The 12,606-nt window shown below is 38.7% G+C and overlaps 1 protein-coding gene and 1 non-coding gene across 9 annotated transcripts in view; both read right to left on the bottom strand.

Annotated features, from left to right (window-relative positions):
• NRG3 (neuregulin 3) overlaps window positions 1-12,606 on the bottom strand; it is a 1,121,069-nt gene that overhangs the window by 642,897 nt on the left and 465,566 nt on the right. The gene's annotated exons all lie outside the window — the stretch shown is intronic.
• Window positions 9,933-10,038, bottom strand: LOC115936084 (U6 spliceosomal RNA). Its single transcript, XR_004071668.1, has one exon. It is a non-coding gene; the product is annotated as a U6 spliceosomal RNA (small nuclear RNA).

The raw sequence follows: 12,606 nt of genomic DNA, 5'->3' as shown, positions 1-12,606 counted from the left end.
CTTCATTACACGAGATTGACAAACCCTTTCTAGCTTATTCAGCAATTCCCCACACAAGCCATCAGAGAAGGCTCCCTGGGACTGCACTTCCTAGTCTCTTTCCCACATTTCTTGAGCTCCAATAATACTGGAACACATATGGCGACTTTTAGACTCTATGAATTTAAATGTGCTATTCCCTTTACCTCATACACAGCTACATGTATGTCTCTAACAAATAATTTCTAATTGTTTCAGATTTATGTGAAATGTAAGCACATACTGAAGTCTTCCCTACCTCCTCAGGTTAGAAGTGGCTGAAAGTATTCAGAGCTCCAGGCACACTTCCTATTCATCTCTAATACTGTGATGATCACTCTGAATTGCAGATTAACTGCTTACATGTTCGTTCTCCATCCTCTTCTCAAACTAGATTATGGGATCTTAGGGACCTAGCAAGTCAATCTCCGTATCACCATAATTTATTACAAAGCCTGACACACAATAAGTGCTTAATGCACGCTTTCTGTGAATAAGTATCATAATGGTTGTAACAATGAAAATTATACCAACATCATAGGCATACACAAAACTTCAGAATGATAAGGTAACAGCACCTTTTTGCTCCAAATCTGTGATAATGTTTTTGGAAATGAATGATGAAAAACATATCTATACTTTTGTGAACATACCTGAGGCTAATAATCAAGGTTTTTTTATTTTTTCATGTTCGTGGGTTCCGTGTAAAAAAGCAGTTTTTTTTGAGGAGCCAAGATGGCCGAATAGGAACAGCTCCGGTCTACAGCTCCCAGCGTGAGCGACGCAGAAGACTGGTGATTTCTGCATTTCCATCTGAGGTACCGGGTTCATCTCACCAGGGAGTGCCAGACAGTGGGCGCAGGCCAGTGGGTGCGCGCACCGTGTGCGAGCCGAAGCAGGGCGAGGCATTGCCTCACTTGGGAAGCGCAAGGGATCAGGGAGTTCCGTTTCTGAGTCAAAGAAAGGGGTGACAGACGCACCTGGAAAATCGGGTCACTCCCACCCGAATACTGCGCTTTACCGACTGGCTTAAAAAACGGCGCACACCAAGAGATTCTATCCCACACCTGGCTCGGAGGGTCCTACGCCCATGGAGTCTCCCTGATTGCTAGCACAGCAGTCTGAGATCAAACTGCAAGGCGGCAGCGAGGCTGGGGGAGGGGCGCCCGCCATTGCCCAGGCTTGCTTAGGTAAACAAAGCAGCCGGGAAGCTCGAACTGGGTGGAGCCCACCACAGCTCAAGGAGGCCTGCCTGCCTCTGTAGGCTCCACCTCTGGGGGCAGGGCACAGACAAACAAAAAGACAGCAGTAACCTCTGCAGACTTAAATGTCCCTGTCTGACAGCTTTGAAGAGAGCAGTGGTTCTCCCAGTACGCAGCTGGAGATCTGAGAACGGGCAGACTGCCTCCTCAAGTGGGTCCCTGACCCCTGACCCCCGAGCAGCCTAACTAGGAGGCACCCCCCAGCAGGGGCACACTGACATCTCACAGGGCAGGGTATTCCAAAAGACCTGCAGCTGCGGGTCCTGTCTGTTAGAAGGAAAACTAACAAACAGAAAGGACATCCACACCAAAAACCCATCTGTACATCACCATCATCAAAGACCAAAAGTAGATAAAACCACAAAGATGGGGAAAAAACAGAACAGAAAAACTGGAAACTCTAAAAAGCAGAGCGCCTCTCCTCCTCCAAAGGAACGCAGTTCCTCACCAGCAACGGAACAAAGCTGGATGGAGAATGACTTTGACGAGCTGAGAGAAGGCTTTAGACGATCAAATTACTCTGAGCTACGGGAGGACATTCAAACCAAAGGCAAAGAAGTTGAAAACTTTGAAAAAAATTTAGAAGAATGTATAACTAGAATAACCAATACAGAGAAGTGCTTAAAGAAGCTGATGGAGCTGAAAACCAAGGCTCGAGAACTACGTGAAGAATGCAGAAGCCTCAGGAGCCGACGCGATCAACTGGAAGAAAGGGTATCAGCAATGGAAGATGAAATGAATGAAATGAAGTGAGATGGGAAGTTTAGAGAAAAAAGAATAAAAAATGAGCAAAGCCTCCAAGAAATATGGGACTATGTGAAAAGACCAAATCTACATCTGACTGGTGTACCTGAAAGTGATGGGGAGAATGGAACCAAGTTGGAAAACACTCTGCAGGATATTATCCAGGAGAACTTCCCCAATCTAGCAAGGCAGGCCAACATTCAGATTCAGGAACTACAGAGAACACCACAAAGATACTCCTCGAGAAGAGCAACTCCAAGACACATAATTGTCAGATTCACCAAAGTTGAAATGAAGGAAAAAATGTTAAGAGCAGCCAGAGAGAAAGGTCGAGTTACCCTCAAAGGGAAGCGCATCAGACTAACAGCGGATCTCTCGGCAGAAACCCTACAAGCAAGAAGAGAGTGGGGGCCAATATTCAACATTCTTAAAGAAAAGAATTTTCAACCCAGAATTTCATATCCAGCCAAACTAAGCTTCATAAGTGAAGGAGAAATAAAATACTTTACAGACAAGCAAATGCTGAGAGATTCTGTCACCACCAGGCCTGCCCTACAAGAGCTCCTGAAGGAAGCGCTAAACATGGAAAGGAAAAACGGGCACCAGCCGCTGCAAAATCATGCCAAAATGTAAAGACCATCGAGGCTAGGAAGAAACTGCATCAACTAACGAGCAAAATAACCAGCTAACATCATAATGACAGGATCAAATTCACACATAACAATATTAACTTTAAATGTAAATGGACTAAATGCTCCAATTAAAAGACACAGACTGGCAAATTGGATAAACAGTCAAGACCCATCAGTGTGCTGTATTCAGGAAACCCATCTCACGTGCAGAGACACACATAGGCTCAAAATAAAAGGATGGAGGAAGATCTACCAAGAAAATGGAAAACAAAAAAAGGCAGGGGTTGCAATCCTAGTCTCGGATAAAACAGACTTTAAACCAACAAAGATCAAAAGAGACAAAGAAGGCCATTACATAATGGTAAAGGGATCAATTCAACAAGAAGAGCTAACTATCCTAAATATATATGCACCCAATACAGGAGCACCCAGATTCATAAAGCAAGTCCTGAGTGACCTACAAAGGGACTTAGACTCCCACACATTAATAATGGGAGACTTTAACACCCCACTGTCAACATTAGACAGATCAACGAGACAGAAAGTCAACAAGGATACCCAGGAATTGAACTCAGCTCTGCACGAAGCAGACCTAATAGACATCTACAGAACTCTCCACCCCAAATCAACAGAATATACATTTTTTTCAGCACCACACCACACCTAATCCAAAATTGACCACATACTTGGAAGTAAAGCTCTCCTCAGCAAATGTAAAAGAACAGAGATTATAACAAAACTGTCTCTCAGACCACAGTGCAATCAAACTAGAATTCAGGATTAAGAATCTCACTCAAAACCGCTCAACTTCATGGAAACTGAACAACCTGCTCCTGAATGACTACTGGGTACATAACGAAATGAAGGCAGAAATAAAGATATTCTTTGAAACCAACGAGAACAAAGACACAACATACCAGAATCTCTGGGACACATTCAAAGCAGTGTGTAGAGGGAAATTTATAGCACTAAATGCCCACAAGAGAAAGCAGGAAAGATCCAAAATTGACACCCTAACATCACAATTAAAAGAACTAGAAAAGCAAGGGCAAACACATTCAAAAGCTAGCAGAAGGCAAGAAATAACTAAAATCAGAGCAGAACTGAAGGAAATAGAGACACAAAAAACCCTTCAAAAAATTAATGAATCCAGGAGCTGGTTTTTTTGAAAGGATCAGCAAAATTGATAGACCGCTAGCAAGACTAATAAAGAAAAAAAGAGAGAAGAATCAAATAGACGCAATAAAAAATGATAAAGGGGATATCACCACCGATTCCACAGAAATACAAACTACCATCAGAGAATACTATAAACACCTCTACGCAAATAAACTAGAAAATCTAGAAGAAATGGATAAATTCCTTGACACATACACTCTCCCAAGACTAAACCAGGAAGAAATTGAATCTCTGAATAGACCAATAACAGGATCTGAAATTGTGGCAATAATCAATAGCTTACCAACCAAAAAGAGTCCAGGACCAGATGGATTCACAGTCGAATTCTACCAGAGGTACAAGGAGGAACTGGTACCATTCCTTCTGAAACTATTCCAATCAATAGAAAAAGAGGGAATCCTCTCTAACTCGTTTTATGAGGCCAGCATCATTCTGATATCAAAGCTGGGCAGAGACTCAACCAAAAAAGAGAATTTTAGACCAATATCCTTGATGAACATTGATGCAAAAATCCTCAATAAAATACTGGCAAACCGAATCCAGCAGCACATCAAAAAGCTTATCCACCATGATCAAGTGGGCTTCATCCCTGGGATACAAGGCTGGTTCAATATACACAAATCAATAAATGTAATCCAGCATATAAACAGAGCCAAAGACAAAAACCACATGATTATCTCAATAGATGCAGAAAAAGCCTTTGACAAAATTCAACAACCCTTCATGCTAAAAACTCTCAATAAATTAGGTATTGATGGGACGTATTTCAAAATAATAAGAGCTATCTATGACAAACCCACAGCCAATATCATACTGAATGGGCAAAAACTGGAAGCATTCCCTTTGAAAACTGGCACAAGACAGGGATGCCCTCTCTCACCACTCCTATTCAACATAGTGTTGGAAGTTCTGGCCAGGGCAATTAGGCAGGAGAAGGAAATAAAGGGTATTCAATTGGGAAAAGAGGAAATCAAATTGTCCCTGTTTGCAGATGACATGATTTCATATCTAGAAAACCCCGTTGTCTCAGCCCAAAATCTGCTTAAGCTGATAAGCAACTTCAGCAAAGTCTCAGGATACAAAATCAATGTACAAAAATCACAAGCATTCTTATACACCAACAACAGACAAACAGAGAGCCAAATCATGAGTGAACTCCCATTCACAATTGCTTCAAAGAGAATAAAATACCTAGGAATACCACTTATAAGGGACATGAAGGACCTCTTCAAGGAGAACTACAAACCACTGCTCAACGAAATAAAAGAGGATACAAACAAATGGAAGAACATTCCATGCTCATGGGTAGGAAGAATCAATATCGTGAAAATGGCCATACTGCCCAAGGTAATTTACAGATTCAATGCCATCCCCATCAAGCTACCAATGCCTTTCTTCACAGAATTGGAAAAAACTACTTTAAAGTTCATATGGAACCAAAAAAGAGCCCGTGTCGCCAAGTCAATCCTAAGCCAAAAGAACAAAGCTGGAGGCATCACACTACCTGACTTCAAACTATACTACAAGGCTATAGTAACCAAAACAGCATGGTACTGGTACCAAAACAGAGATATAGATCAATGGAACAGAACAGAGCGCTCAGAAATAACGCCGCATATCTACAACTATCTGATCTTTGACAAACCTGACAAAAACAAGAAATGGGGAAAGGATTCCCTATTTAATAAATGGTGCTGGGAAAACTGGCTAGCCACATGTAGAAAGCTGAAACTGGATCCCTTCCTTACACCTTATACAAAAATCAATTCAAGATGGATTAAAGACTTAAACGTTAGACCTAAAACCATAAAAACCCTAGAAGAAAACCTAGGCAATACCATTCAGGACATAGACATGGGCAAGGACTTCATGTCTAAAACACCAAAAGCAATGGCAACAAAAGACAAAATTGACAAATGGGATCTAATTAAACTAAAGAGCTTCTGCACAGCAAAAGAAACTACCATCAGAGTGAACAGGCAACCCACAAAATGGGAGAAAATTTTCTCAACCTACTCATCTGACAAAGGGCTAATATCCAGAATCTACAATGAACTCAAACAAATTTACAAGAAAAAAACAAACAACCCCATCAAAAAGTGGGCGAAGGACATGAACAGACACTTCTCAAAAGAAGACATTTATGCAGCCAAAAAACACATGAAAACATGCTCATCATCACTGGCCATCAGAGAAATGCAAATCAAAACCACAATGAGATACCATCTCACACCAGTTACAATGGCAATCATTAAAAAGTCAGGAAACAACAGGTGCTGGAGAGGATGTGGAGAAATAGGAACACTTTTACACTGTTGGTGGGACTGTAAACTAGTTCAACCATTGTGGAAGTCAGTGTGGCGATTCCTCAGGGATCTAGAACTAGAAATACCATTTGACCCAGCCATCCCATTACTGGGTATATACCCAAAGGACTATAAATCGTGCTGCTATAAAGACACATGCACACGTATGTTTACTGCGGCATTATTCACAATAGCAAAGACTTGGAACCAACCCAAATGTCCAACAATGATAGACTGGATTAAGAAAATGTGGCACATATACACCATGGAATACTCTGCAGCCGTAAAAAATGATGAGTTCATGTCCTTTGTAGGGACATGGATGAAATTGGAAATCATCATTCTCAGTAAACTATCGCAAGAACAAAAAACCAAACACCGCATATTCTCACTCATAGGTGGGAATTGAACAATGAGATCACATGGACACAGGAAGGGGAATATCATACTCTGGGGACTGTTGTGGGGTGGGGGGAGGGGGGAGGGATAGCATTGGGAGATATACCTAATGCTAGATGTCGAGTTAGTGGGTGCAGCGCACCAGCATGGCACATGTATACATATGTAACTAACCTGCACAATGTGCACATGTACCCTAAAACTTAAAGTATAATTAAAAAAAAGAAAGAAAGAAAGAAAAAAAAAGCAGTTTTTTTAAATGAGAATTTATGTGTTTCTTTATTAAAGAATGTTCTCCCACATCCAAATTTCTTGTCTGGAAAGTATGTATGGATGTGATGTTCAAAATATTTAATAAGTCATATGGAAATTACAGGACTAATCAGAATAAATCTGTACAGTCATAAGAGAGAAGCAGCATCCTGGAGGTCCCTCTGGGGCTAAATGTTAACTCTTGTTTCTGGATTAACACTGAGGAGATTTGGGAACCCAGGCATCCAGGGTGGCATTGGGGGGACAATTTTCAGGGGGAATTTGAGCAGTGGTTAGTTACCATATAGAATAAAATTATTGTAATTTCTTAACAGTCAATACAATTAGTGAAGTGCACTGCTGTACATCAGGTCTAATGGTCTAAATCTGTCTTTAGTATAATATGAAGACAGGTATGCGATGCCTCCAGCTTTGTTCTGGTTGTTTAGGATTGCTTTGGCTATTAAAGCCCTTTTTTGGTTCCACATGAATTTTAGGATTTTTTTTCTAACCCTGTGAAAAATGACATTGGTAATGTAATCAAATGGTGTTGAATATGTACATTGCTTTGGGCAGTACAGTCATTTTAATGATATTGATTCTTCAAATCCATGAGCATGGGGTGATTTTCCATTTGTTTGTGTCATCCATGATTAGTGTTTTGTAGTTTTGCTTGTAGAGATCTTTCACTTCCTTCATTAAATGTATGCCTATGTATTTTTTTGTAACGATTGTAAATAGGATTGAGTTCTTGTTTTGGTTCTCAGCTTGATTACTATTATTGGTGTTTAGCAAGGCCACAGATTTTTCCTTGTTGATTTTGTATCCTGAAACTTTACTGAAATCATTTATCAGTTCTCCATTCTGTACCATTTATCTATATGTCTATTTTTTTATTCCAGTACCATACTGTTTTGGTTACTACAGCATTGAGAGCCCTAGATTTGATAAAGCCACATACCTATGATGAACTGACCTTTTACTAAGTCAACAAAAATATACACTGGGGAGAGGACACTCTATTCAATAAATGGTTCTGGAAAAATTGGATAACCATATGCAGACGAATGAAACCATACCCATATCTCTTACCATATACAAAAATTAACTCAAGATGAAATTAAAGACTGAAATGTAAAACTTGAAACTGTAAAAATCCTAGAAGAAAACCTAGGAAAAACTTTACTGAACATTGGCCTAGGCAAAGAATTTATGACCAAGTCCTCAAAAACAAACATCATAAAAACAAAAATATATAAGTGAGAGTTAATTAAACTAAAAAGTTTCTACAAAGCAAAATAAATGATAAATACAGCCTACAGAATGGGAAAATATTTTCAATCTATGCATCTGACAAAGGGCTAATATCCGGAATCTACAAGGAACTCAAACAGCTCAACAAGAAAAATAAATAACTCCATTAAAAAGGGGGCAAAACACATAAACACACACTTTTTAAAAGAAAACATACAAGCAACCAATAAACATATGAAAAACATTCTCAACATCATTAATCATCAGATAAATGCAAATTAAAACCACAGTGAGATACCATCTTACACCAGCCAGAATGGTTAATATTAAAAAGTCAAAAAACAACAGATATTGTGAGGATGTGGAGAAAAGGGAATGCTAATACGTTGTTGATGGGAGTGTAAATTGCTACAACCTTTATGGAAAACAGTATGGAGATTTATCCAAGAACTAAAAATAGAACTACCATTTGATCCAGTAATCCCACTTCTGAGTATATACCCAATGGGAAAGAAATCATTATTATATCAAAAAGATATCTGTACTTGTATATTTTTGGCAGCACTATTCACAATAGCAAAGATATGGAATCACCTTAAGTATTCATTAATGGATGATTAATGAGTGTGTGTGTGTGCATATATATAACATAAATACCATGTTCCATACATATATATCATATAGTATGATATATATACATACACACACCAGAAATACCAAATACCATAAAGTACTACTCAGCCATAAAAAAGAAATCATACCATTTTATGAAATCTAGGACTCTCAAGGCTTAGTAACCAAAACACCATGGTGCTGGTATAAAAATAGATACAGATCAATAGAACAGGAACTGGAGGCAACGATCCTAAGTAAAATAACTCAGAAACAGAGTAAACTCAGAAACAGAGTAAAATACTTTATATTCTCACTTATAACCAGGAGCTAAACAAAGCGTACACATGGACATTTAGTGGTAAATAATATACACTGGAGACTACAAAAGATGGAAGGTGGGAGGAAGGAAAGGGTTGAAAAACTACCTATTGGGTTACCAAATCACTTTTTTGGTGATGAGTACACTAAAAGCCCAGACTCTACTGCTATGTAAAATATTAATGCAAGAAATCTGTACTTGTACTCCCTAAATCTATAAAAATAAAACAGATATATACATATAAAATAAATAAATCTGTTCTTAGGACTTATAGTTTTAACAATTCAAACCAACAACCTTGGGATAAGAGAAACTTTAGAAGTCAGCATGCAGTAATAATGCTTGGAATAAACCTATTAATCCAATATAAATATCATTTTCATTTTACAGAAATGAAACTGAACTATGGAGGGACCACATAACAGTCTTATTATTTCACACCTCATCCATAGAAAGGCAAGGAAAAGTCAAAAAAGCCCAACTCCATAAAGAAATCTCTTTAATATTCTGCATTTCCAACCGTGCTGAGTTTTGGACTCTTTTAAGCTACATATATGCAAGCTTCTCCTTGCCAAACACTCTATTTATCACTCCAGAATAAGTAAATAAGAGCAATTAGAAGGCACCGTTTTTTAGTAGTTCATTCATCTTGGAACCCATCTACCCAACACCAATGTTAAAAATATTTTTATTTTTAATTTTTGGGCATACATAGCTGGTGTATATATTCATGGGGTACATGAGATGCTTTGATACAGGTATGCAATGCATAATAATCACATCATGGAAAATGGGGTATCCATCTCCTCAAGCATTTATACTTTGTGTTACAAACAATCCTATTACACTCTTAGTTATTTAAAGTGTACAATTATTATTGACTATAGTCACCCTGTTGTGCTATCAAAAAACAGGTCTTACATTTTCTATTTTTTTTGTACCCATTAACCATAAAAATAGGGAACGTTTCACAAATGTGCATGCCATCCTTGTGCACGGCCATGACAACTTTCTCTGTATTGTTCCCATTTTAGTATATGTGCTGCCAAAGCAAGCACCCAACACCCATTTTTTTGAGCACACACTAAAATACTGTGCAAAGTAGATATTGGGGGGAGGTAGGTGAGTGCAAAAATAAAGACAGTGCTTGACTCAGGGAATTTCTATTACTTTCTCTTTCAAATTTTCTTTTCATTCCATCATGGCTTTGAATTAATGTCTAAACATTGACTTGATTCTTCAGATTCCTTCATGAAAATGAATATCACTCACTTTAATTACTTAAAAATCTTATTTTTCCCCTTAATAGTTTTAGCTCTTATTTGAATCATTTATTCTAGTGTTCAGATATCCAAGCACTTTCTTCTCCACCTGGGGTATAAAGAAAGGATAGATATTGCAACACAAGAGCCTGGCTTGAAGCCCTGCTTATGCATTGGCTAACTATGTCAAGTGTCATGGCGGAAGTAGAAAAAATATTCTAGGAGAGTTCGTGGAGAGGGCACTTTTGTCAGTAGTGGTGTGGTGGCTCCGCATTTTATGCAAGAAAGACTTAGAGAGTGGGTTGAGGTGGGAACTAGACATATCTTAATGCAGCCTTTGCATAGGAAATATGTTTTTACTTCTATGGTGTTCTCATTTGGATGGGTTGAGAAACTGAGATTATAACAGGACTAACTCTAACACTAGCCCCAACCACCACCCCCAGATTCTTAGTATCTTGTCTGCAAATCACGGTGCAAACAAAGTCAATCAAGAGAAGTTTCCTCCTCAAAAAATAAAGCCAACTGTCAAAGACACTTTAGAGAGTATTCACTCTGGCTGACTGGAAAAGTTATGAAAATTATATTAAAGTACTTTAAAAGATGGACAGTTGTTTAAGTAAAAGGATGATATCTTTAAGCTGTCTTATATCTCCAGCCCCCACCCTAGATGGCATATTGATAGCTGCACGACAGAAGATAAAGAAATGCTAAATCAAGTGGAAAGGATACAACTTCCTAGACATGGCACATGAGAAGTGCACACAAGTAGGAGAAGAAATGCAGGCACGCAACCAAAGTGTTAAGGACCAAGAAGACAAAAAGGGACTCCAGAAATATATTAAAAGTCAAAAGAGCACCACTTGGAAGCTTAAGACATTTGAACCTCAACATGTTCAAACTTTAAAAAAATAGAAATTTAAAAATTTTTAAACAGAGAGAAAGTTACTGATGTGGTTTGGCTGTATCCCCACCCAAATCTCATCTTGAATCGTAATCCCCATAATCTCCATGTGTGGAAAGGACCTGGTGGGAGGTAACCAAATCATGGAGGCAGCTTCCCCCATGCTGTTCTCGTGATAATGAGTGAGTTCTCACAAGATCTGACGGTTTTATAAGCCTCTGGCATTTCTTCTGCTGGCCCTCATTCTCTCCCCTGCTGCCCTGTGAAGAGGTGCCTTCCGTCGTGATTGTAAGTTTCCTGAGGACTCCCCAGCTATGTGGAACTATGAGTCAATTAAACCTCTTTTCTTCTTAAATTACCCAGTCTCAGGTATTTCTTCATAACTGTGTGAGAACAGACTAATACAGTTACTGACTAAAAATACAGGAAATCAAGAATGTAGCATTAACCCCTAAAATGTCACATTTGTTTAAAACAGGCAACTAGAATGTATTCAGTCATTAAGTCATTTATCATTTTGAAAACATCCACGTCTTAGGGATACGCAATCAGATTATAAAACAATTACATTGTTCTCCAAATCTTCTTGCACAAAGTACCCAATACATCAATCATTTCACTTATTTGAAGAAGTATCATCCTGTGCACCCCTGTTCATCTTCTTCATGACAGTGTTGGTGTCATCTTAAGCAAAAGTGGGAAAGGCTTGTTTCTTGGTACTACATTGGGACTCTGTGTTTTAGCCTCAGATGAAATTTAGTGTGCCGAGTTCTAAATATCCAACTTAATGCTTTGTAATGTACTTTTGCAGATCTGGGTTTGCATTACTACTTTACTACTTGCTGGCATTTTGAACATGAATAAGGTGAATATATGAAAGCATATAATTCATGGGGTTTCACGAAGCCTAAATGAGAAAAGAAGACAATGTGGTAGTGGGATTTTCACAGTGCTTGGCACCAAGCACATCTCTCCTTTCTTTATTAAATAAGTTAGCACATATTTATTGAGCATCAACTGTATATCTAATTCTGTAATATCGCTGTATGATGCCAATTAAAGTCATTTATTTAACAATCTATCATGGAGCATCTAATATAAGACTGCTGAGTACTGTATTGATTCCTGGGGTGGAAAGTGAGGAAATCAGTTCAGATAATAAGGCATGTCTGCCTCCCAGGAGCAACAAGGCATGCGTGACTGTCATGTACCCAATCTACACTCTGCTAAGTGCTGGGCAGGGGAGAGTGGTGTCTAGGTGGCTAATATACTCATAATGTTTTCTAACTTCTAAGCACTTGTTTAGAGATACTGGATGCCGTTATAGCATTTTAAAAGATAAATAAGCCCTCCACAGGGCGGTTCATGGATTTCTCATGTGCTATTACATAGACTAGATCAATAAAGAGTGGGATGCCCCCATCAATCACTAGTAAGGTGATGATCTCACAAGTGCACTA

This window comes from Gorilla gorilla, chromosome 8 (assembly GCF_029281585.2).
Source record: "Gorilla gorilla gorilla isolate KB3781 chromosome 8, NHGRI_mGorGor1-v2.1_pri, whole genome shotgun sequence".
Classification (NCBI taxonomy): Eukaryota; Metazoa; Chordata; class Mammalia; order Primates; family Hominidae; genus Gorilla; species Gorilla gorilla.
Note: the sequence above shows the minus strand (reverse complement) of the source record. Positions and strands in the feature narration are given on the sequence as shown.